Source organism: Macaca nemestrina, chromosome 9 (assembly GCF_043159975.1).
Source record: "Macaca nemestrina isolate mMacNem1 chromosome 9, mMacNem.hap1, whole genome shotgun sequence".
NCBI classification, from domain to species: domain Eukaryota; kingdom Metazoa; phylum Chordata; class Mammalia; order Primates; family Cercopithecidae; genus Macaca; species Macaca nemestrina.
In genome coordinates, this window is record NC_092133.1 from 14703287 (window position 1) to 14731015 (window position 27729).

Here is a 27729-nt window from a genome sequence, read left to right on the forward strand (position 1 = left end):
GGATCACTCCTGCCCCATGCCTGTTTGCTCTGCCTCCTCACTAGTAGATTGCATTCAGTCATCAAGGCCAGGTCATGTGCCATTTCAGGCCTTCAGTGATTGAAGCAGCCTTCGTGCGCTCCTCTGGCTTTCTCTGCACAACACCTCCCTCATGCCCCAGGCTCCTGGTAGGGTTGTTAGTCACAGCTCTGCTCCTACCACAGGTGAGCAGATGACACAGACTGATCAGTTTGAAGATCCTGTCTCCGGGGTCACAAAGATTGGTTCAGGCATGGGCATGTGACAAGTCAGACCCTTCCCTGGGAATGATGTTATGACAGAGACAGATGATCATTTTGCTGTCCTCAACATGGGATATGATGAGTCTGTGACTGCAGCGGTCATCTTTCCCCCACAGGAAGAGCATCTCCCTGCAGAAGTAAACCATGTACAGAGCCCTAATGACATCATTGCTTCAGCCCCAGGATCCAGCCAGGTCTGAAGCAGGATAACCCTGGACTTCCCAATGAGGTGAGCCAGTAAGTCTCCTGTTTGAGCTGATTTGATTTGGGATTCTGTTCCTTGAGTCTGAAGGAGACTTGAGTGGGAGAACCTCTGTGACTCCCCACAGTCCTCTTCTGCTCGAGTTAGTAACTCATGCATCTGCTTCTGTGTGACACTGTTGCTCCTTGCTGCTGCCTTCCTCAGCAGGACTCCCTGCCCCTCTTCGAGCCCACAGCTCTGACGCCATAGGTGGTAGTTAGTGAAGGGTGACTGAGTGAACCAGAGGAGATGTGTGTGGATATAGCCACCTTGAGACCCTTTCTGCAGCTGCTGACACTTCTGCTCAAGGACAGGCTGGGTCTTAACTTACCTGCAAGGAGGCTTTTTTTAAAAAACAAAACAAAACAAAAAAAACAGGCTGGGTGTGGTGGCTCACACCTGTAATCCCAGTCCTTTGGGAGGCCAAGGCAGGTGGATCACCTGAGGTCAGGAGACCAGCCTGGCCAACATGGTGAAAACATATCTCTACTAAAAATACAGAAAAAAGCTGGGCATTGAGGTGCACCCCTGTAATCCCAATTACTTGTGAGGCTGAGGCAGGAGAATTGCTTGAATCCAGGAGGTGGAGATTGCACCACTGCACTCCAGCCTGAGAGACAGAGCGAGACTCTGTCTCAAAAACAAACAAACAACGCTACCCCCCCCAAACCAAACACACACACACACACACACACACACACACACACACACACACACACACACACACACACACACACACACATATCTAGTACTACTGGCCGGCATTCCTACTTTAGGAATGAGGCTGGGCTTGAGCAGTGCCTTGGAGATTGGCTTCTGACCTGCCACGGCTTAGAGCACAGACAAAGCTGATTCTGGGTGAATGAGAAAGCCCCAAGCCATAGCATTGACACCTGTTGGCATTCAGGGCATGTCTTGGCCTCCTGGAGGGCAGCCAGGAGCTGGCCAGGAGGTCTGAAGCAGGTCCGCTGGTGGAAATGGGGCAGTGTCATGGACAGGTTTGTTTGGAAAGGAATCTTGACCACGCACAACTTCAGCTCCCGAGGAAAAGTTCAGATCTATTTAGTGTGATGCAATCCCGGGACATAGGCACTGTTTTCAGTGTAGCTGCCAGATAAAAGTTATGATTTTTTTTGGTTTTTTTTTAGACGAGTCTCACTCTGCCGCCAGGCTGGAGTGCAGTGGTGTAATCTCGGCTCACTGCAACCTCTGCCTCCTGGATTCAAGCGATTTTCCTGCCTCAGCCTCCCAAGTAGTTGGGATTACATGTGCTCACCACCATGCCCAGCTAATATTTGTATTTTTAGTAGAGATGGGGTTTCACCATATTGGCCAGGCTGGTCTTGAACTCCTGACCTTGTGATCCACCCGCCTTGGCCTCCCAAAGTGCTGGGATTACAGGTGTGAGCCGCCATGCCCGGCCATGATGGGTTTTTTAAAGAAAATGGAATCAAATGATCAATATATTTCGAGGTCTGAAACTTGTAGAAAGCTTGGCGGACAGTCGAAGAAATGTTTCTATAATAAATTAGAAAGTGTTTGCTTTTTTCCTCTAGCTAATCTTTCATGATAAATTTGATCACAGTAGGGTGGGATTAAAAAAAATAATTCTTCCCTGAAACATTACATCTGCTGGTCTCAAATTGCCAGAAAAGTACCTTAATAAATATGAAATTGATGAAGGTAAAATGTTAATGCTACAATTTGCTTATATTTTATTTGGATTTGTGGAAATCACCCTCTCTTCCTTACATTGGCCTCCAAGTAAATACCATGATTGTGAATTAGGTGTTCAGTAAGCCGACATATGCTGGTTTTTAGCAGAAGTGTGGCCAGTAGGGAAAGCAAATCCATATCTAAAGATTCTATTCCAATTAGAAAAGTTTTGCCCCTCCCATGATTGAAATGATACAATGTCATCAACTTGCCACTGGATCAATGAGAAAGCCCCAAGCCATAGCATTGACATCTGTTGGCAAGCTGGTTCCCCTGGGGAAGGGTGACATATCTGTAGCCAGGTGGCCTTAAGGAGTGGAAGAACATGTTCTACATGAGCCCATGTAGAGCCTCTATCCATGATGCCATGGTCACTTTGCTTGGTGTTGGTTCAGAGCCAGTGTTTAGTAATGCCTCAAAAGTCTAGTTATTTCCTCTTCTCCAGTGCATAGTAACCTGGCCGATGGTTGCAGGTCTCGCTGGGAAGGCTGTATTGGAATGTAGCTGAGCTCTTTCTCAAGGGGACAGGGTAGATTGTATTATCCAAACATGGCTGCATTAAATGTAGCCCATCTCACATGCTCTAGTTGTGTGTGATGTTGAGACTCCTCCATTGAGATGTGGGGTCTACATCTCTTTATTGAAATATGAGCTGTCACTTCTAAAAAACAGAACTTAGAAGAAGTGATGCTGCTTGGAATTTGAAACTAGGCACTAAAAGGTGATTTAGATTTAGTTTTCATCTGTTCTCTCTCTCTCTCTCTCTCTCTCTCTCTCTCTCTCTCTCTCCCCCCCCCTCCCTCCCTCCCTCTCCCTCCCTCCCTCTCCCTCCCTCTCCCTCTCCTTCTCCCTCTCCCTCTCCCTCTCCCTCTCTCCCTTCACCATTGTGCCTTGGAATCCTGAGCCAACATATAAGAAGTCTGGCTATGCTGACGCTGCCATCCTGGACAGACCACAAGTGAGGGCCACATAAACACAGAGAGAGGTGGTAGAAGGGTCCCAGCTGTTCTAATCCCCAGCTCTTTCAGTCCTTTAAGCTTCAAACCCCAGACATCTGGATAAGCCTTCAGAGGATTCCAGCCCCCAGCCTGAGTTGTTCCAGCTGAGGCCAAGTAGCACAGAGATGACTTGTTCCCATGAAGCCCTGCCCCAAATGCGGATTTATAAGCAGAAAAAATGGTGGTGTTTTAAGCCACTAAATTCTGATGTAGTTTGTTACATTGCATTATTTATAGAGGCTTTGGGCCCGTGGACTAGCTCAAGTCTGGGAATGGTTGATGTCGGTTCAGAGCCAGTGTTCGATAATTTCTAAAAAGTCTAGTTATTTCCTCTTCTCCAATGCACAGTAACCTGGCCAATGGCTGCAGGTCATGTTGGGAAAGCTATATTGGAATGTAGCTGAGTTCTTTCTCAAGGGGCAGGGTAGACTGTATTATCCAAACATGGCTGCATTAAATCCAATCCATTTCACATGCTCTAGTTATGATGTGATATTGAGACTCCTTCCTCAAGACTCTTTGACTTTGACTACTGGGCTAATTCAAGTCAAACTTCTGATCTACAACTTGTCTGTTTATATGAACCTAGTGAGTAGTGGGTTGCCCATTTCTTTCAGTTCTAAGGGAAAACATGATCTTTCAGCCTATAACATAGATGTAGTCTTGTCAAACCATTAACACTTTGGTTCTGTTGCTCATTACGGAAATCATGCCAGCCTGGCCTCTGGTGGTTCTGTGCCATCCCTGGGCTTCTGCTTCTCTGGGATTTCATTTTTCCTGTTGAATTCAGGGAACCCAGTTTCACACCATTGTCATTCCTGGTCTACTGAAAATGACCACGTGGAGATCTTCAAGGGTGTGGTGTAACCCCACCAAAGTATTTCTCAAAGCCTGGGTGAAGGGAGTGGCCTCTGGATGCTTCCAGGGGACATAGTTGGAGGGCAGGTGAGAAGTCTCACACAGTAAACACACTCCAGTATTCCAATACCCTGAGCCTTTGGATATAGTTCTCTAGGGTACAACAAGGAAGTTTTATCACCTCAAACTCATTTGATATAGACACATTTGGGTCTATGATTTAAGATCCAAGAATCAAGCCAATAAGAACTGGAAGCCTTCTGTCTATGACACCTTTCAGTATAGAGTCTGAGTTAAGGTGTGTGATAGAGAACTTCCTACGCTGAGATATTAATGTAAAATATAGGCCCTCTGGGGCCCTTTGTAGAAGCAAATATAAGACTGTCAACAGTAATTCTTTCACAGTTCAGGGCCCATGGGACTGCTGAAGATGAGCTCAGAGTCCAGAATCACAAGGGACATGAAGAATCACCAGGAGGAAGAGATCAGATGTAGGACAAGGATTCTAAGAACCTGGGCCATTTGAATTTACTAAAGAGAGAGAGAAGAAAAATGGAAAAGAAACAATGAGGGAAAAAAGGGTACCATAATAAAAGAAAAAACAGATTTGTAAAATAACCAAATTTAATTTAATTTCTAGAAAAACAGTCATTGAAATGAAGCCGTTCATCCTTCTGTAAGAGATAGCTTAAAACAAGGAAATGAAGACACTCAGTAGATAGGTTAAATAGCAGGTTTGTGATGAGATTCTCCCAAATGCAATCCATAATGATAAAAAAAAGAGAGTATAAAAGAGAGGTTAAGAGATATGGAAGATATGATGAGAAAGTCCAACATGCATCTAATAGGTATTCCAGGAAGCATAGCATGGGAGAAGTAATATTTTAATTATTTTTTGAGACAGAGTCTTCATCTGTTGCCTAGGCTGGAGTGCAGTGGTGTGATCTCAGCTCACTGCAACCTCTGCCTCCTGGGTTCAAGCGATTCTCCTGCCTCAGCCTCCCAAGTAGCTGGGATTAACAGGCATGCGCCATCACACCCGGCTAATTTTTGTGTTTTAGTAGAGACGGGGTTTCACCGTGTTGGCCAGGCTGGTCTTGAACTCCTGAGGTCAAATGATCTGCTCACCTCAGCCTCTCAAAGTGCTGGGATTACAGGCGTGAGCCACTGTGCCAGGCAGAGAAGTAATATTTAAAGAGATCATGGCTGAGAGTTTTCTAGAATTGATGAAAGATATGAATCTTCATACTGAAAGTGGAGAAAAGAGAGTGTTTTACCTCTGAAAGTAAAAACAAGTAAATCTACACTTACATACAAGGAGTAAAATTACAGAAAACCAAAAACAACGATGAATCTTAAAAGCAACCAGACATAAATGAATTACCTACAAAATAACAATGATCTGGCTCACAGCACGCTTAGTAACAATAGAGGCCAGAAGACAATGGAACTATATAATAAACGTGCCGCTGCAAATAATTGTTAATCAAAAGTTCTGTAGCTAGCTACGAGTGAGGGTGAAAAAAAAGACATGTTCCGACAAAGTCCAAGAGACGGTAGCACTCACAGATCCTTGCTGAAAGTATCACTAAAGGATGCATTCCATTAAGATATAATTTAAGCCTAGAAGGAAAAAAATAGGACGTAAGAAGTAACTGTGAGACAATAATTTGGTAATTAAATCTAAATAAGCATGGAGTATATAAAAAACAGTGGTTAAATAGCAGCCCGTTTTGGGAATTCAAAAGTACTAGACCACAACAACTTGGAAAACGGTGGTGGAAATTTGAGGAAAGATCCTAAAGTCTTTGTGTCATTGACGTGACACTGTGTAACTTGGAATCTTGTTACATATTTATTAAAATGATAGAAACTAGCTAAAGTCATTTAAGTATTTGAAGTCAGTAGAAAAAGAATCTTTTAAATAACCCCGAATTCAGGACAAACAACTATTGTTGGAAAAAAACCCAAAATACCCAATAACAAACCATAATAAACCAAATAGAAATCAGAAAGGAGAAAAAAGAAGCAAAGAAAAAGCAAAGTAAAAAGAAAAAAAAATAGGATGCTGGAAGGAAATCTGAAGTCTTCAGTTATCACAATACATGTAAGTGGATAGTGCTTACCGTTTAAAGAACAGAAATTCTCGGACTGGATTAAAAACCCTATCAGTGCATACCTGTGGTCCCAGTTACTTGGGAGGCTGAGGCAGGAGAATCCCTTGAGCTCAGGAAATCAAGGCTGTGGTGAGATGTGATCATGCTACTCCCCTCCAGTCTTGGCGACAGTGAGACCCTGTCTCAAAAAACAAAACCAACAAACACCCCCAAACACCAAACCAGCCCTACCAACACTAACACTAACTACCAGCACCAAGTCGAATCTGGCTTTGTGCTATTAACAGTGGCACACCTGTAAGACAAGGGCACTGAAAGTTTGAAAGAAACGGAAAGCGTATATCCAACAACTTCTGACCGAAAGAAAGCTAGTGTTGGCCGGGCGCAGTGGCTCACACTTGTAATCCCAGCACTTTGGGAGGCCGAGGCAGGTGGATCACAAGGCCAGGAGTTCAAGACCAGCCTGGCCAAGATGGTGAAAACCTTGTCTCTACTAAAAATACAAAAAAAATTAGCTGGGCATGGTGACAGGTGCCTGTAATCCCAGTTACTTGGGAGGCTGAGGCAGAAAATTGCTTGAACCCAGGAGGTGGAGGTTGCAGTGAGCTGAGATCGCACCACTGTGCTCCAGCCTGGGCAATAGAGCGAGACTCTGTCTCAAAAAAAAAAAAAAAAAAAAAAAAGAAAGGAAAGCCAGTGTAGCAATATTATCATCAGACACAATGCATGAGAAAGAGACCTTACATCATGTAAAAGGAACAATTCACCAGGAAGATTCACCTGGATTTGGATCTCTCCCTGCATTTGTTTCAAATATTTATAGCAAATAGAAGAAGAAATGGGAAGATTTGCATTCTTAGTGGGAGATTTTGACATGGTCTTCTTGAAAATGAGACCTGTAATAAGGAAACAAATTAGCATAGATATAGAAGTTTTAAAAACCATCTTTATCAATCTCAGTCAGATACATACATAGAGAACCCTAGCCCTGTATTTGTCACTTAAATTTTATATATATATACATATATATATAGTGGAGTATATGTGGAAATTTAAAAAAATTGATTATTTACTAGCTCAAAGCAAGTCTCAATAAATACCAAAGAACTACTATATACAGAACACAGTCTTAAACCACAATCCAATAAAACTACAAATCAATCAATAGCAAAAAGCCAAAAAGAAGGATGATTATGCTCAGTATTTCTCAACCACACTCACATCGTGGGCAAGGGCATGGGACCCAGACTGACAGTCACCACTGTGGGCAGATACCCTCTGTTATTCCTGGGATAAACCACCCCTTCCTGGGCAGGTGACAGGGTCCAAGGATGGAAAGTGTGTTGTAAGCATGACCCAGCTGGTGTCCTTGAGGCTGGTTCCGGTGGCAGCAGCACCTGGAGTGCTGGACAAAGTGGAGATGTCACTTCTGGGCTCTCCTCTTTGGCTTTTCCCTGAACTCCCTGCATACTCCAGATTCCCTTCTGGATGGAAACCCATCTTCAGGCTAGAAGCAGCCTCCGCTCTGAGGGCTATGGGGACAGCCTGTTTTGACCTTTGCTTGTCTGTGGCCTGCACCCCATTGGGCCTTTTAGGGTCAGTGCTGAGGGAGCATCTCACTCTGTGGTGGCTTTAGGGCAGCTTTGGGTTTGGCCATTTGGTTTGGTCCAATGCTGGATCCCCAGGCAGAGGAAGAGAGGCAGTGGGTCATATGGAGAATGGTCTGAGATTCAAGCAACCTGAGTTCTGGTCTCAGCCCTTCTCTAAGATGCTCCATGGCCTCAAACAAGTCACCACTGCCCCATGCCCCAGTGCATACCCTTTACCAAGCTACTCATTACCTCAGAGGCAAGTTAGGACTCTGGGGGCCTTATCCAGGACTCTGGGTTACCAGGGACAGAAACCCATCTCAGACTGGCTCACACAAAAAGGGAATTGATTGGCTGATGAAACTGGGAAGCTCAAGAGTGGCACTGGCTTCAGTCTGGCAGGATCCAGAGCCTCAAACAAGCCCATTATTAGGACTTTGTCCCTGTCTCCATCTGCCAGCACTGCTGTGTTCTGCGCTAGCTTCTGCTGAGGCTCATACTCTCCACTCTCAGCAGGAATGGCATCTGCAGATCCAGGCTTTCATCCAATCAGGTTTGAGGCCCCAGTGCAGATCCAGGCTTCCATCCAATCAGCTTTGAGGCCCCAGTACAGATCCAGGCTTCCATCCAATCAGGTTTGAGGCCCCAGTGCAGATCCAGGCTTCCATCCCATCAGCTTTGGGGCCCCAGTGCAGATCCAGGCTTCCATCCAATCAGCTTTGAGGCCCCAGTGCAGATCCAGGCTTCCATCCAATCAGCTTCGAGGCCCCAGTTCAGATCCAGGTTTCAATCCAATCGACTTTGGAGCCCCAGTGGAAAGATAATGCCTCTTTTCTGACAGTTTCAGTAAACATCCCAGGGTTGAATTTCACTGGCCTGTCAGGTCATGTACCCATCCCTGAACCAATCACTGTGGCAGAGGATTGGAACCCTCTGACTGTCCAGAGCATGGTCGTGAGCTTATCCCAGGAGTGGAGGGAAGCAGTTTCCCAAGAAGTACAGGATATTAGAGAAGCAGCAGGCAGCAGCCTGGGGCAGGACAGGTGGTTCCTGGGCATCTGACCTGAATGCGGAATAAATTTGGATCCTAACTTGCTTACACTTGGAGGAGGCACATGAGTACACAATGAACTATAATACCAGGCAAATCATTTCAAACCCTGTGATGGCAGCTCACATAATATACTGTTGAAATGCAAAGGAAGCAATGATTAACTGCTACTGGGGGTTAGGGAGGGCTCCTCAGAGGAGGTGACATGTCTTCTGGCTTGCATCTCTCTCTTTACTTTCTGCCTGCACTCATGCGTGGCCAAGCCCTGTGGATGACTCAGGGCTGAGCCTGGGAGCAGGACCTCAGCCTCCACTCCACCTGAGGAAAAATGTCAAGCATCGGCTGCAGCAGCTGTGAATCTGGTTATTGGGAACTGAATGGCTTCTAAGGACTCCTGGAGGAGCCTGGCTTTGCACATCTAAATATGGAAATTTAATAACCATACTTGATATAACTCTTTATCTGCACCACTCCAGAGAGAAAATTAGTCTTGGTATTTGCAGTTTTACAGACATTAGGGGGCTGGTGCCAAAACATTGGTTCATGAGTTTGAGGGTCTGAGGTGACAGAAGATGCTTCATTGTTTGGTTGATTGTTGATAGAATCACAGAACGTGTGAGTTGGGAGCCTTAGGTGGGATTTAGGTCAGGGATCTTCACATGGGGTCTATAGGCTCCTAAATTACAGGTAAAATTGTGCTTCCGTGTGTGTGTGTTCATGTTCCCTAGAAAGAGTGTTGATTGCTTTCATCAGATTCATAAAGGGATTTGTGACCACCAAAACACTAAGAACCCAGAGCTGGGGCCAAGACCCTCAATTGGGGGTGGAGATAAATGGATCCCAAGGAGAAGGTATGCCCGAGAGCACCTCAGGTCATTGTCCAAAGTGGTGCCCAACCTCAGGTGTCCACATTCTGGGCTGGGGAGGTCTTCCTTTGAGCCAGGGTTCCCTGGCCTGACCGAGCATCAGAACCCCCTGGGGGACTAGCCAGCCACCACCTGATTTCCTGGGCTGGCTCCAGACCTGCTGAATCAGGAAATGGGTGAGCCCCAGGATCCTGTATGGCTAACAAGCTCCCTGAGTGGTTCTAATGCTGGTCACCAGAACTGGTGCTGGGACAAAGATCTGGGTCCATCATTCAAGAACATGTTCCAAATGAGTGCAGGATAAAGGAGCCCTCTTCGATAGGGATGGGTAAGTAGGTATTGTGAAAGGAAAATAAATCTCAGGACCCCAAATCACTAAGCCAAGGGAAAAATCAAGCTGAGAACAATGTTAGGCAAACCTGCCTCCCATGTATTCTTAAATAAGATGGCTATACAGATAAAAAGCTACATACCTCCCACATAATTTGCCTACAGAGAAATTCCTTGTGGCCTTAAGATCTTTACCCTAAACCAGTTCTGTTGAATTTCACCCTGGCAATGTAAACTGACAGCTTATCTTCACAGAAAGCCATCTCTCTTCTCACCTGAGACAAATGCATATCTGATTGCTTCCTCTGCTTATGTAAAATGCAGATTCCCTGAGCCAGACTAAACTGTGTCCAATGAAAGGCTGATCAAGAAGGCAACCTTTTGTCTCTTATGTTCCTGTGACCTGGAAGCCCTCCCGCTTCGAGTTGTCCTGCCTTTCTGGACCAAACCAATGTACATCTTACACATATTAATTGATGTCTCATGTCTCCCTACAATGTATAAAAGCCAGCTATATCCTGAACACCTTGGGCATGTGTCTTCAGAACCTCCTGAGGCTGTATTGTGGGCACGTCCTTAACCTTGGCAAAATTAGCTTTTCAATATTGATTGAGATCTGTCTCAGATATTTTGGATTCACAGTATGTCCTTACCGGCGTTTCCGAGATTACTCTCAGGTTTGGTGAATTGCTAGAAGGACTCATAGGGCTCAACATACAGTCATACCCATGGCTAGGATTTATCACAGCAAACCGATACAAAGAGAAATAGTAAATGGAAAAAATGCTTTGGACAAAACCTGGAGGAAGCGAGGTGCAAGCTTCTAAGCCTCCTCTCCCAGCAGAGTCCATAGGATATGCTTAATTTCTCCAGCATCAGACTGAGGGAGCAGGTGTGAATGTTGTAAACTGGGGAAGCTTGTCTGTGCCTAGGAGTCCAGGGTTTTTATTAAGGGTCAATTTCATAGGCACTTTTTGCCTAGCATGTATCAAATTACCAGTCCCTCAGAAGGAAAGCAGATGTCTAGCATAAACCACATTGTACAAACATTTTAACATTCCCTAACTGACAGACTGATTAGCCCGTCTTAACAGTTAGCAAATAGGGAAAATGCTCCCCACATCCGAGTCCCCAGATGCCAGCCCAGGGACAGTCTTTCAAGCAGCCCTTTCTAAGGACAGAAGTCTCAGGTCTGCTATGTGGACCTTTTCTGTACAGTGAGGATGCCAGCTCACTTGACCACAATCAGGCACTATGCCATGAGCACTCTGGAGGGACCACCAAAGGATGGCCAGGTGTATGGACATACCAGTGTCTGCTGCAGACAGGGACCCACAGCAACTATATGTTGTGCAGCTCCTGGAAATCTAGTGTTCCTGTGACATCCACCAAACTGGATTCTCTGCTTTTCGATGTCACCAGCCTCCCACTTAAAAGTTCAAGGAGATGTGTTTGTTTGACCAATCCCAGATCATTTTTTTGCTTCTACAGTGGGGGTTGGGCTCTGTCTCCCAGCAAGGCTCATAGATGAGTGTATTAGTTTTCTAGGGATCTCCTAGCAAGGTACCCCAGACTGGGTGACTTAAACAACAGAAATCACTTTCCCCACAATTCTGGAGGCTAGAATTCCAAAATCATGGTGTGGGCAGGGTTGGTTTCTTTTGAGGCCTCTCTTCTTAGCTTGTAGGTTGCCGTCTTCCCTCCCTGTGTGTCTGTCTTAATCCTTCATCTCCTTCTTCTTTTTTTCCATTTAAAAAATTGTAGTGGAATACAAATAACAAATTTTAACATTTCAACCATTTTTAAGGATACAATTGTATCAATGTATTAATTTGGCATTATGGCAAAAACTGCAATTACTTTTGCATCTACTATTACATACCTTCATAATGATGTGCAAATATCATTATCATCTACCACCAGAACCCTTCATGCTGTAAAACTGAAACTCTATACCCATTAAACACTAACTCTCTATTCTCCTTTCTCCAGCACTCTCTGAGCCCTATGTTTTCTTCTAAGTATCTATAGTTTTAGGTCTTACATTTAGGTGTTTGATTTATTTTTGAGTTAATTTTTAGGTAAGGGTCCAATTTCATTCTTCTGCTTGTGGATATTCAGATTTCCCAGCACCATTTGTTGAATAAACTGTCATTTTGCCATGGAATAGTTTTGGCATCTTTGTCAAAAATCAATAAATCCAGCTGGTCAGGGTGGCCCATGCCTGTAATCCCGGAACTTTGGGAGGATGAGGTGGGTGGATCACCTAAGGTCAGGAGTTTGAGACCAGCCTGGATAACATGAGAAAATCCTGTTTCTACTAAAAATACAAAAATTAGCCAGGCATGGTGGTGGGCTCCTGTAACCCCAGCTACTCAGGAGGCTGAGGCACGAGAATCGCTTGAACCCAGGAGACGGAGGTTGCAGTGAGCCGAGATCTTGCCACTGTACTCCAACCTAGGCGACAAGAGTGAAGCTCTGTTTCCAAAAAGAAAAAAAAATTAATAAACCCCATGTGAGGGTTTATTATTTCTGGGCTCTGTTTCATTGGTCTTTATGTTATCTTTATGCCAGTTCCACGCTGGTTTGATTACCATAGGTTTGTAGTAAGTTTTGAAATCAGGAAGTATGAGTTTTCCAGCTTTGCTGTTCTTTTTCAAGATGGTTTTGGCTATTCATGGTCCCTTGAGATTCCATGTGAATTTTAGGATGGGGTTTTCTATTTCTTTGAAAAACATCGTCGGGATTTTGTTAGGGATTGCATTGAATCTGTAGATTGCTTTGGATAGTACTGACATCTTAGTAGTAGTAAGTTTCCCAATCCATGAATGTGGGATGTGTTTCCATTTATTTATGTCTTCTTTATTTTATTTATTCACTTATTTTTTTGCTTTTTTGAGACACGGTCTCACTCTGTTGCCCAGCCTGGAGTGCAGTGGTGCAATCAGGACTCACTGCAGCCTTAACCTCCAGGGCTCAAGGAATCCTCCCACCTTAGCCTCCTGAGTAGCTGAGACTACAGGTGTGTGCCACCACATCTGTCGCATTTTTGTATATATATATTTTTTGTAAAGATGGGGTTTTGTGGGGGAAAGGAAGAGAGATCAGACTGTTACTGTGTCTATATAGAAAGAAGTAGACATAAGAGACTCCATTTTGTTCTATATTTGAGATGCTGTTAATCTGTGACCCTATCCCCAACCTTGTCCTTGCAAGAGACATGTGCTGTGGTGACTCCAGGTTTAACGGATTTTGGGCTGTGCAGGGTGTGCTTTGTTAAACAAGTGCCTGAAGGCAGCATGCTTGTGAAAAGTTATCACCATTCTCTTAATCTCAAGTACCCAGGGACACATACACTGCCAAAGGTCGCAGGGACCTCTGCCTAGGATAGCTAGGTATTGTCCGAGGTTTCTCCCCATGTGATAGTCTGAAATATGGCCTCGTGGGAAGGAAAGACCTGATTGTCCCCCAGCCTGACACCCGTGAAGGGTCTGTGCTGAGGAGGACTAGTATAAGAGGAAAGAAGGCCTCTTGGCAGCTGCGATAGAGAAAAGCATCTGTCTCCTGCCCGTCCCTGGGCAATGGAACATCTCGGTGTAAAACCTGATTGTATGTTCTGTTTACTGAGAAAGGAGAAAACCGCCTTAGGGCTGAAGGTGGGACGTGCTAGCAGCAATACTGCTCTTTATGCACTAAAAAGGTTTATGGAGATGTTTGCATATGCATATCAAGGCACAGCACTTTTCCTTAAACTGATTCATGTCACAGAGATCTTTATTCATATGTCTTACTGCTGACCTTCTCCCTACGATGATCCTATTATCCTGCCACTTCCCTTTTTCTAAGATGGTAAAGATAATGATCAATAAATACTGAGGGAACTCAGAGACCGGTGCCCGGCGTGAGTCCTCTGTATGCAGAGCGCCGGTCCCCTGGGCCCACTTTTTCTTTCTCTATACTTTGTCTCTGTGTCTCATTTCTTTTCTCAAGTCTCTCCTTCCACCTAATGAGAAACGCCCACAGATGTGGAGGGGCAGGCCACCCCTTCAGAGTTTCACTATGTTTCCCAGACTGGTCTTGAACGTCTGGGCTTCAAGTGATCCTCTCACCTCAGCCTCCCAAAGTGTTGGGATTATAGACATGAGCCCCCATGCCCAGCCTATGTCTTCTTTATTTCAACAATGTTTTGTAGTTTTCTTTCTACAAATCTTTCAACCCCCTTGGTTAATTCCTAAGTTTTCTATCCATTTTGTTACTGCTGTAAATGGAATTGTTTTTGTAATTTCCATTTCAGTTTGTGCATTGTTAGTGTATAGAAATGCAACTAGTTTTTGTGTGTTGATTTTGTATCTTGCTACTTTGCTGAATTCATTTATTAGTTCCAACTATTTTTTTTTGGGGTGAAATACTTAGGGTTTTCTACATATCAAAATCATATCACCGGTTAACAGAGATAATTTTACTTCTTTTTTTTTCCAATTGGATGTTTTTATTTCTTTTTCTTGACAAATTTCTCTCACTAGAACTTCTACTGCTATGTTGAAATGGCAAAAATGGGCATCCTTGCCTTCTTTCTGATCTTATATAAAAAGCTTTTAGTTTTTTACCATTGAGTATGACATTTGTTGTGGGTTTTTCATAATGAGTTTTATTATATTGAGTTTTGTTTTTTTTTTTAGATGGAGTCTCACTCTGTTGCCCCGGCTGGAGTGCAATAGTGTACTCTTGGCTCACTGCAGCTTCTGCCTCCCAGGCTCAAACGATTCTCTGGCCTCAGCCTCCTAAGTAGCAAGGATTACAGGCATGTGCCACCATGCCTGGCTAATTTTGTATTTTTGGTAGATATGGGGTTTCACCATGTTGGCCAGGCTGGTCTCGAACCCCTGACCTCAGGTGATCTGCCCACCTCGGCCTCCCAAAGTGCTGGGATTATAGGCGTGAGCCACTGCGCCTGGCCAACTGAAGTATTTTTTTTTTTTTGTATTCCTATTTTGTTGAGTGTGTGTGTGTGTGTGTTTTTGTTTGTTTGTTCGTTTGTTTGTTTTAAGTCATGAAAGGCTGTTGAATTTTGTTACATGTTTTTTTTTCTGCATCAATTGGGATGATCATGTGATTTTTCCCCCTTCATTCTGTTAATGTTGTATATCACATTGGTCAGTTTTTGTATGTTGAACCATCCTTGTTTGAGGACTAAATCCCACTTGGTTATGGTGTATAAGGCTTTTAATAAGCTGCTGAATTTGGTTTGCTAGTATTTTTTGAGAATGTTTGCATCCATGTTCATAAAGGACATTGGTCTGTAGTTTTCTTTTCTTGTAGTGTCTTTATCTAGCTTTGGTATCAGGGTAATGCTGGCCTCATAGAATGAGTAAAGAAGTGTTCCCTCCTCTTCAATTTCTTGGAAAAGTTTGAGAAGGATTGTTGCCCTTCTTTAAATGTTTGATTGAATTTACCAGTGAAGCCATCAGGTCTACCAGGGCTTTTCTTTGCCAGGAGATGTTTTGATTACTGGTTCCCTCCCTCCCTCCCTTCCTCCCTTCCTCCCTCCCTCCTTCCCTCCCTCCCTCCCTCCCTCTCTTCCTCCCTCCCTCCCTCCCTCCCTCCCTCCCTCCCTTCCTCCCTTCCTTCCACAGTCTCACTGTGTAGCCTAGGCTGGAGTGCAGTGGTACGATTTCGGCTCATTGCAACCTCCTCTGCTTCCTGGGTTCAAAGCAATTCTCCCACTTCAGCCTCCCAAGTAGCTGGGACTATAGGCATGCAACACTATGCCTGGCTAATTTTTGTATTTTTTGGTAGAGATGAGGTTTTGCTCTGTGGGCTGGGCTGGTCCTGAACTCCTGGTCTCCTGTAATCCATCTGCCTGGGCCTCCCAGAGTGTTGGATTAAAGGCATGAACTACTGTGCTCAGCCTAGATTTTCTATTTCTGAAAATAGAAATTTAGTATTGGTTTTTGTGTTTCTAGGAATTTGTCCATTTTCTCTAAATTATCTAATTTTGGGGTATACAATTGTTTATAGTACCCGCTTATAACCTTTTCATTTCTGTAAAATTTGTGGTAATGTTTTCACTTTCATTTCCGATTTCAGTAATTTGAGTCTTCTTCTGTTTTTTCTTAGTCCATCTATCTAAAGGCTTGTCAATTTTGTTGATCTTTCCAAAGAGCCAAATTTTGTTCTATTGATTTTTGTTACTTAAGGATGGACTTCTGTCATTTTTCTATTACTTTTTGATATGACATAGTTTTTTTAATCTCTCATTTCCTGTATGATAGTTTTGTGTTTAATTTTTTTGTAGTGAAATGTTTAAATTCCTTTCTCATTTCTTTTTGTGCATTTATTTATTTATTTATTTTGAGACAGGGTCTCACTCTGTTGCCCAGGCTGGAGGGTAGTGGCATAATGGCTAACTGCAGCCTTGACCTCCTGGGGTCAAGCAATCCTCCCACCTCAGCCTCCCAAGTGACTGGGACCGCAGGTGCATGCCCCATGCCCAGCTAATTTTTGTACTCTTTTTTTTTTTTTTTTTTTTAATAGAGACAGGGTTTTGCTATGTTGCCCAGGCTGTCTCAAATTCCTGGGCTCCAGCAATCCTCCTGCCTCAGCCTCCCAAAGTGCTGGGATTACAGCTGTGAGCTACCACACCTGGCCTTGTGCATACTCTATAACTATTTTCTTAGTAGTTACCATGGGATTTGATTACATTTAACATCCTAAAATTATAACACTCTAATTTGAATTTATACCTTATTAACTTCAGTAACACACAAACTCTGTTCCTTTACAGTTCTAGCCCCACTCCTTTCAGTTGCTGATGTTACAAATCTACATCTTTATACATTGTGTATCTAAAAATATAAGCCAATGGCTGTTTTAAATCCATTAGATTCCTAAATTATGTAGATAATAAAATGTAGGGCTACCAACCAAAGTTATAATAATACTAGCTTTTAGACTAATTTTAAAAAATGCAGTATTTACACAAAAATCACGTAAAGAACAGATGAAATTACATATGATTGTTACAATAATATATCTTTTATAATTGCACATATATTTACCTTGAGATCTTTATTTCTTCACATGGCTTCAAGTTACTGTCTAGTGTCCTTTCATTTCACCCTGCAGGATTCCCTTGAGCATTTCTTGTAGGGTAGGCCTAGTGATAACAAAACCACTAGTGGATGCTTTCTTAATTTTTATCTGAGAATGTCTTAATTTCTCTTCACTTAACATTTTTTTCACTTTAAATTACATTTATTTCTTTTGAGTTAACACATAATCATACATATTTACAGAATAGAGAGTAATATTTTGATATATGCGTATGATGTGGAATGATCAAATAAGGGTAATTAGCACATCCATTACCTCAAACATTTATGATTTCTTTGTGTTGTGAACATTCAAAATCCTCTCTTGTATACAACAAATTATAGTTAACCATTTTCACCCTACAGTGCTGTAGAACATCAGAACTCATTCCTTCTATCTAGCTGTAATTTTGTATCCATTGACTAAAGTCTCCATATCCTTCCCTCCTCCTCCTCTTCCTAGCCTCTAATAACCACAATTTTTCTCTATTCACCCTTTCTCCTTAACTTTTGAAGGACAATTTTGCTGAATATAGAATTCTTGATTGACAGTTTGGTTTTTTTTTCTTTTAGCACCTTGAATATATTGGCCCACTGCCTTCTGGCCTCCAAAGTTTCCTATGAGAAACATGCTGATAATCATATTGAGAAGCTCCCCTATGTGACCAGCCACTTATCTCTTCCAAAATTCTTTCTTCTTCTTCTTCCTCTTTTTTTTTTTTTTTTTTTTTTTTTTTTTTGAGACAGGGTCTTACTTGGTTGCCCAGGCTGGAGTGCAGTGGCATGATCTCAGCTCACTGCAGCCTTGACCTCCCGAGCTCAAGCGATCCTCCCACTTCAGCCTTCCAAGTAGCTGGGACTACAGGTGCACACCACCACAGCCAGCTAATTTTTGTATTTTTTGTAGTGACGAGGTATTGCTGTTTTGCCCAGGCTGCTCAAGCGATCTGCCTACCTTGACCTCCCAAAGTGCTGGGATTACAGGCATGTTCCACAATGCCCAGCTGAAAGTTTGATTGTAATGTGTCTCAGTGTGGGTCTCTTTGAGTTCATCTTACTTGGAGTTTATTGAGCTTCTTGGATGTTTATATTCATGTGTTCATAAAATTTGGGAAGTTTTCAGCCACTATTTCTTCAATTATTCTTTCTTCCTCTTTCTCTATCTCTTCTTCTGATACTCCTACAATGTATATGTTGGTCCATTGTGTCCCAAAAGTCCCTTGGGCTCTGTTCACTTTTCTTTAATGTTTTTCTTTCTGTTCCTTAGACTCAATAATTTCCTTTGTCTTGTCTTCATGTTCATTGATTCTTTTTTCTATCTGCCCAAATAAGGCTTTGAGTATTTCTAGTAAATTGTACATTTCAGTTATGGTACTTTTCAGCTTTGAAATTTCTTTTTGGTTTCTTGTTTTCTATTTCTTTATTGATTTTTCCATTTTGTTTATAGACCATTTCTTATAACTTTTCTACATCTCCTCTAGTTTTTGAGCACCTGTAAGACAGTCATGTTAAAGTCTTTGTCTAGTAGATCTGCTACCAGGTCTTTTTCAGGGCAGTTTCTGTTGAGTCACATTTTTCCTTTGAATGGGTCACACTTTCCTATTTCGTTCTATGCTTTGTGATTTTCTTTTTGTTGTTGAAAACTGGACATTTGAATCTAATAATATAGTAACTCGAACTCAGATTCTCCCCTTCCCCTAGGGTTTGCTGTTTTTTATTTTGTCATTGTTGCTAGGTATTTATTGATTTATTTTCAAAATTACTGTAGGCTGTCTCTGTGCGAAGGATCAGCCTGAGGTGTAAACTTAAGATCTTCTCAGGTTTTTTTTTTTTCTTTTTTTTTTTTTGAGACAGAGTCTCACTCTGTCGCCCAGGCTGGAATACAGTGGCACGATCTCGGCTTACTGCAAGCTCTGCCTCCCAGGTTCATGCCATTCTCCTGCCTCAGCCTCCCGAGTAGCTGGGACTACAGGCGGCCGCCACCACTCCTGGCTAATTTTTTGTATTTTTAGTAGAGATGGGGTTTCACCTTGTTAGCCAGGATGGTCTCGATCTCCTGACCTCATGATCTGCCTGCTTTAGCCTCCCAAAGTGCTGGGATTACAGGTGTGAGTCAGGTTTTTTTTTTCTGAACCTGTTTCTTTCCTTGGGCATACATGGTCAATTTCTAATTTTCCCTGTATATCCAGTTGCTTTTGAATGTTGTAGTCTTTAATGTATGGCTGCCAAAAGGAAAACAGAAGAAAATTGAAGGGAAGGGGTGAAGGACACTGGCCCTTTAAGTCTCCTGGAAGTCAATTCAGCGTGAGGGAGAGGGGCTTACAACAATGGGGGGAGGTGCAACAATGGCTCCCTGCCCCTTTGCACCGCTGTCATCAGAAGTGGCAATCAGCAATCAGAGCACAGATCCTGGGATTTGGAGGCCAGGGTCAATTTTTGCTTAACCTGGTTCCCGCAAGCTATCTGCAGGTTGCTCCCGGAACAAATGTACAGCTGTCTGCCACAGAGCTGGGGTTGGCGGATGGTAGCTGCTGCTGTACTAAAAGCTGAGGTTGGTTGTAATTAACCACAATGTACAGACCAAGCTTTGCCCTGGAAGTTGCAAGCTTCTGGTCACCTTGTATTTAAAATAGGCTCCTCCAGTAGGCTCCTTTCAGGTCCCAAGATAGTTATACAGGACAGATTCTGCCAGTGCAGTTATTGTCTAGGTGGGGGCAGCTTCCTTGTGCTCCCGGCACTGACATCTTCCTGGAAGCCTCCCTCGTTGTCTCTTTTTTTTTTTTTTTTTTGATATAGTCTTGCTCTGTCGCCCAGGCTAGAGTGCAGCAACCTCCACCTCCTGGGTTCAAGTGATTCTCGTGTCTCAGCCTCCTGAGTAACTGGAGCTACAGGCGCATGCCACCATGGCTAGCTAATTTTTGTGTTTTTTGTAGAGATGTGGTTTCACCTTGTTGGCCAGGCTGGTCTTGAACTCCTGACTTCAAGTGATCCACCCTCCTTGGCCTCCCAAAGTGCAGGGATTACAGGCGTGAGCCACTGCGCCCAGTCTCATCTTCTATTCTTGTAAGAGCAGCAGTTATTTTGGATTGGGGCCTACTGCAATTACCTCATTTAACTTTAATTACCTCTTTACGGCCCCTATCTCCAGATAAAGCCATATCCTGCAGTGTTTTCGGGTAAGGCTTCAACATATGAAATTTGGGCAGATAGAGCGCTCTAGCCAGGGCATCTGGAGACCCAGGGACTACAGAGTCATATGACCTTCCAGGGCCTTCATTTCCTCATCTGCAAAATGGGAGAGGCATTCCCTGGTCTGCCTCCTTCACGGCGTTGGGTACGGATGGGGTAAGGGAAGCAGAGTGGCATTGCTAGGGCCTGACAGGTGTGAGAAGGTTCACACTTCTTCTGGGGAATCTTCTGCAAGAAGGCCAAGATTTTGGGCTGGGACTGCCCCAGGCAGGCTAATCCCATGGGGACCTATACACTGACAACCCTTAGGTTCCTACGCAACATGTATTCAGAGGAGAGTCCCGATGCTGTGCACAGAATGAGTTGGTGGTGGTCCCACTCACACCCCCATCTCACCCAACCTAGACACAAACTGCCCTCTGTGCTTACCGGAGTTTATCCCTTCAAATGGCAAAAACGCACCTTTTGATTTTGAAGGGCAGAGGTTGCCGCCTTCCAGCTGCGGTTTTCATGGTCTGCGGAGCAACCATTCCCATTGTTCACACTGAAGGATGATGATTTGCTTAGAGTGGGAGTCGGGGAGGCGGCCCTGTCCATGCTGCAGCTCCCCGGCCCAGGAGGGAGCCAGCACTCGGGGTACGTTAGGTAAATGAATGAATTTTGATGAGACTGGCCCCATTTTGTCGGGGAGAGAGCCGGGAGCAGAAGGAAAGCAGTGAAAGCCCTTAGCCCCTGGGAGACCTGCCACGGGAGACGTGGGGTACGGGGCTTTCCCAGAGTGTGCTGGCAGTAGCTGCTTCGGTCTGCCTGTGCAGTTTGTTGGGGTTTGTAGTGTTTTCTGTTGTGCTGTGCTTTGTCCATAGCTGTTGGTTGCCTCTGGTTGTCATTGTCAAACCTGATAGCCCTTAGGAACTCACTTCTCCTGATTCCATTGTGTTTTCTGGTCCTTCCTGTGGCTCTGCTGAGTTCTAAAAGATCCAGGTCTCTTCTCAAGGGCTGGGGAGGAGGGTCCTCCAAGCTCAACAGTAGGGGCAGGTGGAAGGTTCAGTGAGTTGTCTGAGAATTTGGATCAGGACAAGGCCTTGGTCATCTTTTTTTCTTTTCTTTTCTTTTTTTTTTTTTTTGAGATAGAGTCTCGCACTGTCGCCCGGGCTGGAGTTCAATGGCGCGATCTTGGCTCGCCGCAACCTCCACCTCCCAGGTTCACGCGATTCTCCTGCCTCAGTCTCCTGAGCCGAGTAGCTGGGCTTACAGGCACACATCACCACATTTGGCTAATTTTTTGAATTTTTAGTAGAGATGGGGTTTCACTATGTTGTCCAGACTAGTCTCAAAGTCCTGACCTCATGATCCGCCCACCTCGGCCTCCCAAAGTGCTGGGATTACAGGCATGAGCCACCGCATCCGGCTGCCTTGGTTATCTTAAAGGCACCCCTCTGGATACAGGGCACCTGGCCACCCCAGGCATCCGTGGTCCAGATGGGAGAACAGACCTGCCCTTAGGTTTGCGAGATTAGGAGCTGCCCTTAGGAGAAAATCCTCCTCCAGGAGAAGGAGGCAAAACACATTTTAATTGAAACAGATTTAACTCAATTGCTACATCGCTCCTTGTTTGGCTTCTAATGCTTAAGGATGTCTGTGATTTAATGAGGCCATTCTCCCATGGGACCCAGCTCCCTGGGCCTATCAGGTAGTGAAGTGGAGTAATTGTGGATTTTTGTTGTTTGTCTTTTTGTTGATGTTTCAAGTGCATGTAAGGAAAACGACTCCAAAGCACTGACTTCAGTCCCTGGGACTCCCTCACTGCAGGATGAAGCTGGAGGAGGCTGCAGGGGAGGCAGCCTGACGTCAAGGTAACAGCAGCAACGGCAATAGTGGCTGCTAGGATTTTTGACATGCCAGGAATTATGCTAAGTGCTTCAGGAATGCGAATGTCATTGAATTCTCCTAGTAGTCCCATGAAGCAGTGACTATTATTATCATCCCTGTTTTATCCACGGGGAAACCGAGGGACAGAGAAGTAGCTTGCTAGGGAGAGGAGCTGTGCCTTCGGCCAGAGTGAGGGGCTTCAGAAAAGACACAGACCCTTCAAGTCCACGTCACAGGCCCAGGTGGTCTAATGGTTCTAACTGTGCGACCCTGGACCCTCGGAGGAGTCACTTCCTCCTCTGCCAAATGAGGACCCTGATTCCTCTCTGATCCAAGGCTGTGAGAGGATCACGTGAGATCCTGGTTATGACGGTCTCACTCTGCACAGGCACCGTATCGCGACAGCTGCTGTGGTTGAGGATGAGTGGCAGCACCTGGGTGTGGCCCCCCGCCTGTTCCTCCTGGTGGAACCCGTCTCCCACGGGGCAGGGGGGCCCACCTGTTCCTCCTGGTGGAGCCCGTCTCCCATGGGGTAGCCCTCTGACCTGTTCCTCCCAAGTGCCTGGGGCTGTATCATCTGTGCCAGCCACTATCAACCTGCAGCTGGGGCCCAGTGTCCTCACAGAGCTCTAGAGTCTCTGGGCTACTCAGGGAATGTGGGGAGAGCCTGGAGTGATCGGAGCAGAAGAGCTGGCTGGGTGGGAGTCAGGAGACTCGCACCGAGGCATAGAGGAGGAGCAGGAGCTGCCAGGTAGCCTAGGGATGTGGTTCTCAACTGGGGGCAATTTTGCCTCCCAGAGGCAATGTTGGGGGACATCTTTGGTTGTCACATTGGCATGGGGGGATGTGTTGTTACTGGCATGGAGTGGGTGAGGCCAGGAATACTGCTAAACATCCCACACTGGACAGGACAGTGCTCCATGGCAAATAATTATCTGGCCTCAAATGTCATTAGCGACAAGGTGGGAGGCCCTGGCCAGGGTGAGCACTGATCACTCGAAGGGCCCTGGCCTGTGTGGAGGGGAGAACGTAGCAGGGACGTATGGGACCCAATGACCCAGACAGCGTGAGGGTCTCTCAGAAGATGTCAGCTGGACAGAGAACACCGGGGCTTATCACTGCCCCTTCCTTCTCCGGCCTTAGTACCACATCGAATTTAGAAGCAAACCCAGGGAGAATTGAGAGGATTGGGACCCCTCTGGAAGTTTCTACTAGCCAGTGAAAAGGAGGCTTATAACAGAAATTAAGTTAAACAAAAGTTCAGTTCAGTTGTGGATCTGAGAAACAGATCTGTCATTGCAGTTAGCCCTGGTGAACCATGTGTTCCCCCTGCGTACTCTCATGGATTAAGTTGGATTATTTTCCTCTTTTCGTTTAGGGGGTAACTGAGGCTCAGAGAAGGGAAATAATGTGCCCAAGGTCTCAGCTGTTTAGCGGTGAAGCCGGGATTTGAACCCAGCTTTGTCTGAGTGCAGGGGCAGTACCCCCTTGCAAGTGTTTCCAGGCACAGAAGAACTTGTGAAAGGACTTTGATGGAGGTGCTGGCCTCAACCTCTGAACCTGAGTGAATCCAGGCCTGTCCCTGGGCCAGGCAGCCGGGCCCATTCACAGCTCACCGTCTTAGCTTGAACACTCTCCAGGCAGGAGTCCAGGGTGGCAGCGGTTTCCTCAACTCATCCTTTGCCTTGTTTCTGAGCCTGGCCCTTATCTCCACCAAGGAGACACAAAAGCACAGCCTCCCACCAGGTATTGGTACCTTCCCTTGCCTGAGACTTGGGCGTTTCTGGGGATGAGGCTGTGGCTGGGGGCAGTAGCCTGAGATCCACTCTCTGGCCCGGGCTTCTCCCACAAGGCCCTGAGATATCCTCATACCCCTCCCTGCAGCCAAATGGGCTCTGTGACATGGCCCTGCAAAGAGGCAGCAGCCCCTGCTGCAGTGGGAGATAAGAGGCTCCTGAGGCCCGGCTGGCCACACACATGTCCTTCAAGTTCCTGGTAACGATGGTCTACACTTCTACCCCCTCTCTTGCCCTGGCTAGCTAGTGTCCCCCCTACCCTTTAGCCAGGGTCCCCATCAGCTGCACCATGCCCTGTAGACACCTCTCTTCCACTGTCCACCCTCCACCCTCACCAGGTCCATCTATTTGCCCACACTTAATTCTGTAAGCCACGTGGTGATGCTTCCAAAGAGCCTCCTGGCAGCTGGGATCACAGTGCCCCAGGGCGGGTAGCATCGCAGCAAGGCACAGAACAGCCTCCCGGGCGGCATGCGCAGGAGCTTGGCACTTGCTGGGAGCCTCAGCAGGTCATTTCAGTACCACGGGGTGTTGGAGAGGGGCACTAACTCTCCACCAGGCTGGTGTGAGGGTAAAATGAATGTGTAGGCAAAGGCATTTGCAGACCATAGAGCAATGTGGGGGGTGCAGCAGTGCCCTGGCCTTTCCTCCTATTTGCTGATCTCTCCAGGAAATCCTGATTCTTTGTCAGCCCTGCTGCCAAGAGACAAGCAGGACCAGAGACTGCAGGGAAATGACTGACTTGATTGACTCCAGCCAGGGCTGGGGCAACGGAGACTGCAGGGTCTGAAGGGCCTCCCTGGTGCCCATTGCCCCAGATCATCAGCCTTGTTTGTGTCTGCCATGGTGATGGGCTCCACACTCCGTGAACTTATAACCTTCTCTTCTCCCAGTTCAGGCCCAGACTGAGATGCAAGGTGGGACTGCATATGCTGAGAAAGTGCTGGTGTAGCGCCCTCCTGCTTTTCTCTGTACCAAAGTAGAACATGTGCAGGGGCAAATAGGTAAGTATCACTGGGCCGGGCGTGGTGGCTCACGCCTGTAATCCCAGCACTTTGGGAGGCCAAGGCAAATGGATCACTTGAGGTCAGGAGTTTGAGACCAGCCTGGCCAACATAGCGACACCCCATCCCTACAAAAAAGAAGTTAGCCGGGTGTGATGGTGCATGCCTGTATTCACAGCTACTCGGGAGGCTGAGACATGAGAATTGTCTGAACATGGGAGGCGGAGGTTGCAGTGAGCTGAGATCACGCCACTTCATTCCAGCCTGGGCAACAGAGCGAGACCGTGTCTCATAAATAAAATAAATACCACTGCTTGTTCTTGAGTCTGGGAAGCTTACACTTTCTGTGTCTTCTTTATGAAATCTTTGCCTAACCCAAAGTCATGAAGATATTCTCTTACATTAATTTCTAGAAGCTTTTGTTTTACTTTTCATGGTTCGTAACTAAACAAAGAAAAAAAAGTCAAACACTAAAATGTGTTTAGAAATTGGCTGCTGTGCAGTGAAACTTAATTTAGGACAAAAAAAAAAAAAAAGATAATATCTAAGCTTTGATTTCCTTAGCTGGGAAATGGGGGGTAATCATTGCCTCTCTGTTATAGACCAAACTGGGGTCTGTCTTCCTGGCACAGTATGACCAGATAACCACTCCGAGGTTCTCCTTTGATAGAAAGGAGGGTGTTTATTTGGTTTCTCCTTGTACCCAGCAAGGGGAACCAGGCAGCAAATGCCCAAATCCTGACCTCCCAGATGGCTTGCAGGTAGGGTTTTTTTTTTTTTTTTTTTTTTTTTTTTTTAAGACGGAGTCTTGCTCTGGCGCCCAGGCTGGAGTGCAGTGGCGTGATCTCGGCTCACTGTAATCTCCACCTCCCAGGTTCACGCCATTCTCCTGCCTCAGCCTCCCGAGTAGCTGGGACTACAGGCGTCCGCCACCACGCCCGGCTAATTTTTTGTATTTTTTAGTAGAGATGGGGTTTCACCGTGTTAGCCAGGATGGTCTCAATTTCCTGACCTTATGATCCGCCCGCCTTGGCCTCCCAAAGTGCTGGGATTACAGGCGTGAGCCACCGCGCCCGGCCGCAGGTAGGGGTTTTTAAAGGCAGGGATAAATTTCAGGAAAGCAGAAGTTATGGACAAAACATACATCAATGCCTGGAGGTTACAGGCTGGTTTTGGTCTAAAAGCGCAGGATATCTTGAAGCAGAGCCCACAAATCATAGGTGGATTCAAAGATTTTTCTGACTTGCGATTGGTTAAGGATGCAAAACTTTGTCTAAAACGTTGGGATCATCAGAAAAGAATGTTAGCTCTGGCTCATGGGAGTGACCTCCTCCAGATCCTGCAAGAAGAAATTTAGAACAAATAATGGCAATCAGAGTTCAGTCCTTGGTTTTCCCTTATCTAAGGTCCCAGTTTCTGAAAAACAACTATACATGTTAAGATGTTATATTTAGTTGGCATGGTGGCTCACTCCTGTAATCTCAGCACTTTGGGAGGCTGAGGCGGGCAGATCACCTGAGGTCAGGAGTTTGGGACCAGCCAGGCCAACATCGCAAAACCCTGTCTCTACTAAAAATACAAAAATAAGCCAGGTGTGCCTGCGATCCCAGCTACTCGGGAGGCTGAGGCAGGAGAATCGCTTGAACTTGGGAGGCGGAGGTTGCAGTGAACTGAGATCACGCCGCTGCACTCCAGCCTGTCTCTTAAAGAAAAAATAAAACATAAAAAAGATGTTACCCTTAGTTTCTCTCTTTCTTTTCCTTCCTTCTTTTTTGTTTTTTTGAGACAGGGTCTTGCTCTGTTGCCCACGTTGAAGTGCAGTGGCAGGATCACAACTCACCACAGCCTCGACCTCCTGGGCTCAAGTGATCCTCCTGTCTCAACTTCCAGAGTAGCTGGGACCACAGGCGTGTGCCACCCTGCCCAGCTAATTCAACTTTTTTTTTTTTTTTAAAAGAGATGGGGTCTTGCTCTGTTGCCCAGGCTGGATTATTCTTAGTTTTTACAGGGGAACCAAACGTCTCCTGAGTTTAGCTTCCTTGGCTATTGTTTTAGGCTACTATTACCTTCTTGCTTATCAAGTTGCTTATTTACTTCCCAGGGCTAGCTAGGTGCCTGAACTTTCCCTTAAAATAACTCAACATTTTCCTTTATTTCCATGCTGGGGGCTCACAGATCCCTAAGAGGGGTTCTTGCTTGTCTCACCTCTGTTGCGTTCAACGTTGTGACATTAAATGACTTAGTACATCTAAACCGCCCAGACAAGGGGCGGCAGAGAGAAAGTCAGACTCAGTGTAGGATCTTAGTATTGATCTGGACCCACTGTTTGTTTTCGCCGCCGTCTAGGTATTCTGTTTGACAGAGCTGATGCTTTAGGTCATTTACGTTTTTCCATTCTTACGACACACACATGCTTATAAACTTAGGCACCTGTTTTTCCTGCAGGGCTGATGGATTCCCCATGATTCCTTGTGCCTTGTCAAATGTCCCCTGAGAAATACAATGCAGTGGAGGAAAGGACTATGAAGACCCCGCAGGGGCCCAGCCCATCCTGATGGGAGGGGATGGGTGAGGAGCCTGCGCTGGAGGAAGAAGGCAAGTCAGTGGGGTCTGCCCTCAGAAGGTGGGGCAGCAGCCAGGCTGCAAGTGGAAGGCCTTTGCTACAGGGTGAGAAAAAGGCTTGTTGGAGCCTTTGTTCCTTCACAGGAGTATTTGCCTTTGATGGGCTGTCAA

General features: G+C 45.5%; 1 long non-coding RNA gene across 3 annotated transcripts; it reads left to right on the top strand.

Annotated features, from left to right (window-relative positions):
• Window positions 1–96: 96 nt before the first annotated feature.
• On the top strand, window positions 97–27729 carry LOC105467694 (uncharacterized). Of its 3 annotated transcripts, none has more exons than XR_003014619.2 (4): window positions 97–510; window positions 22076–22180; window positions 24886–24996; window positions 27442–27729. It is a non-coding gene; the product is annotated as an uncharacterized lncRNA (long non-coding RNA). The 3 variants fall into 3 exon arrangements; XR_979078.2 differs by having other exon boundaries at window positions 24891–24996; XR_011607417.1 differs by lacking the exon at window positions 27442–27729 and adding an exon at window positions 25175–25304.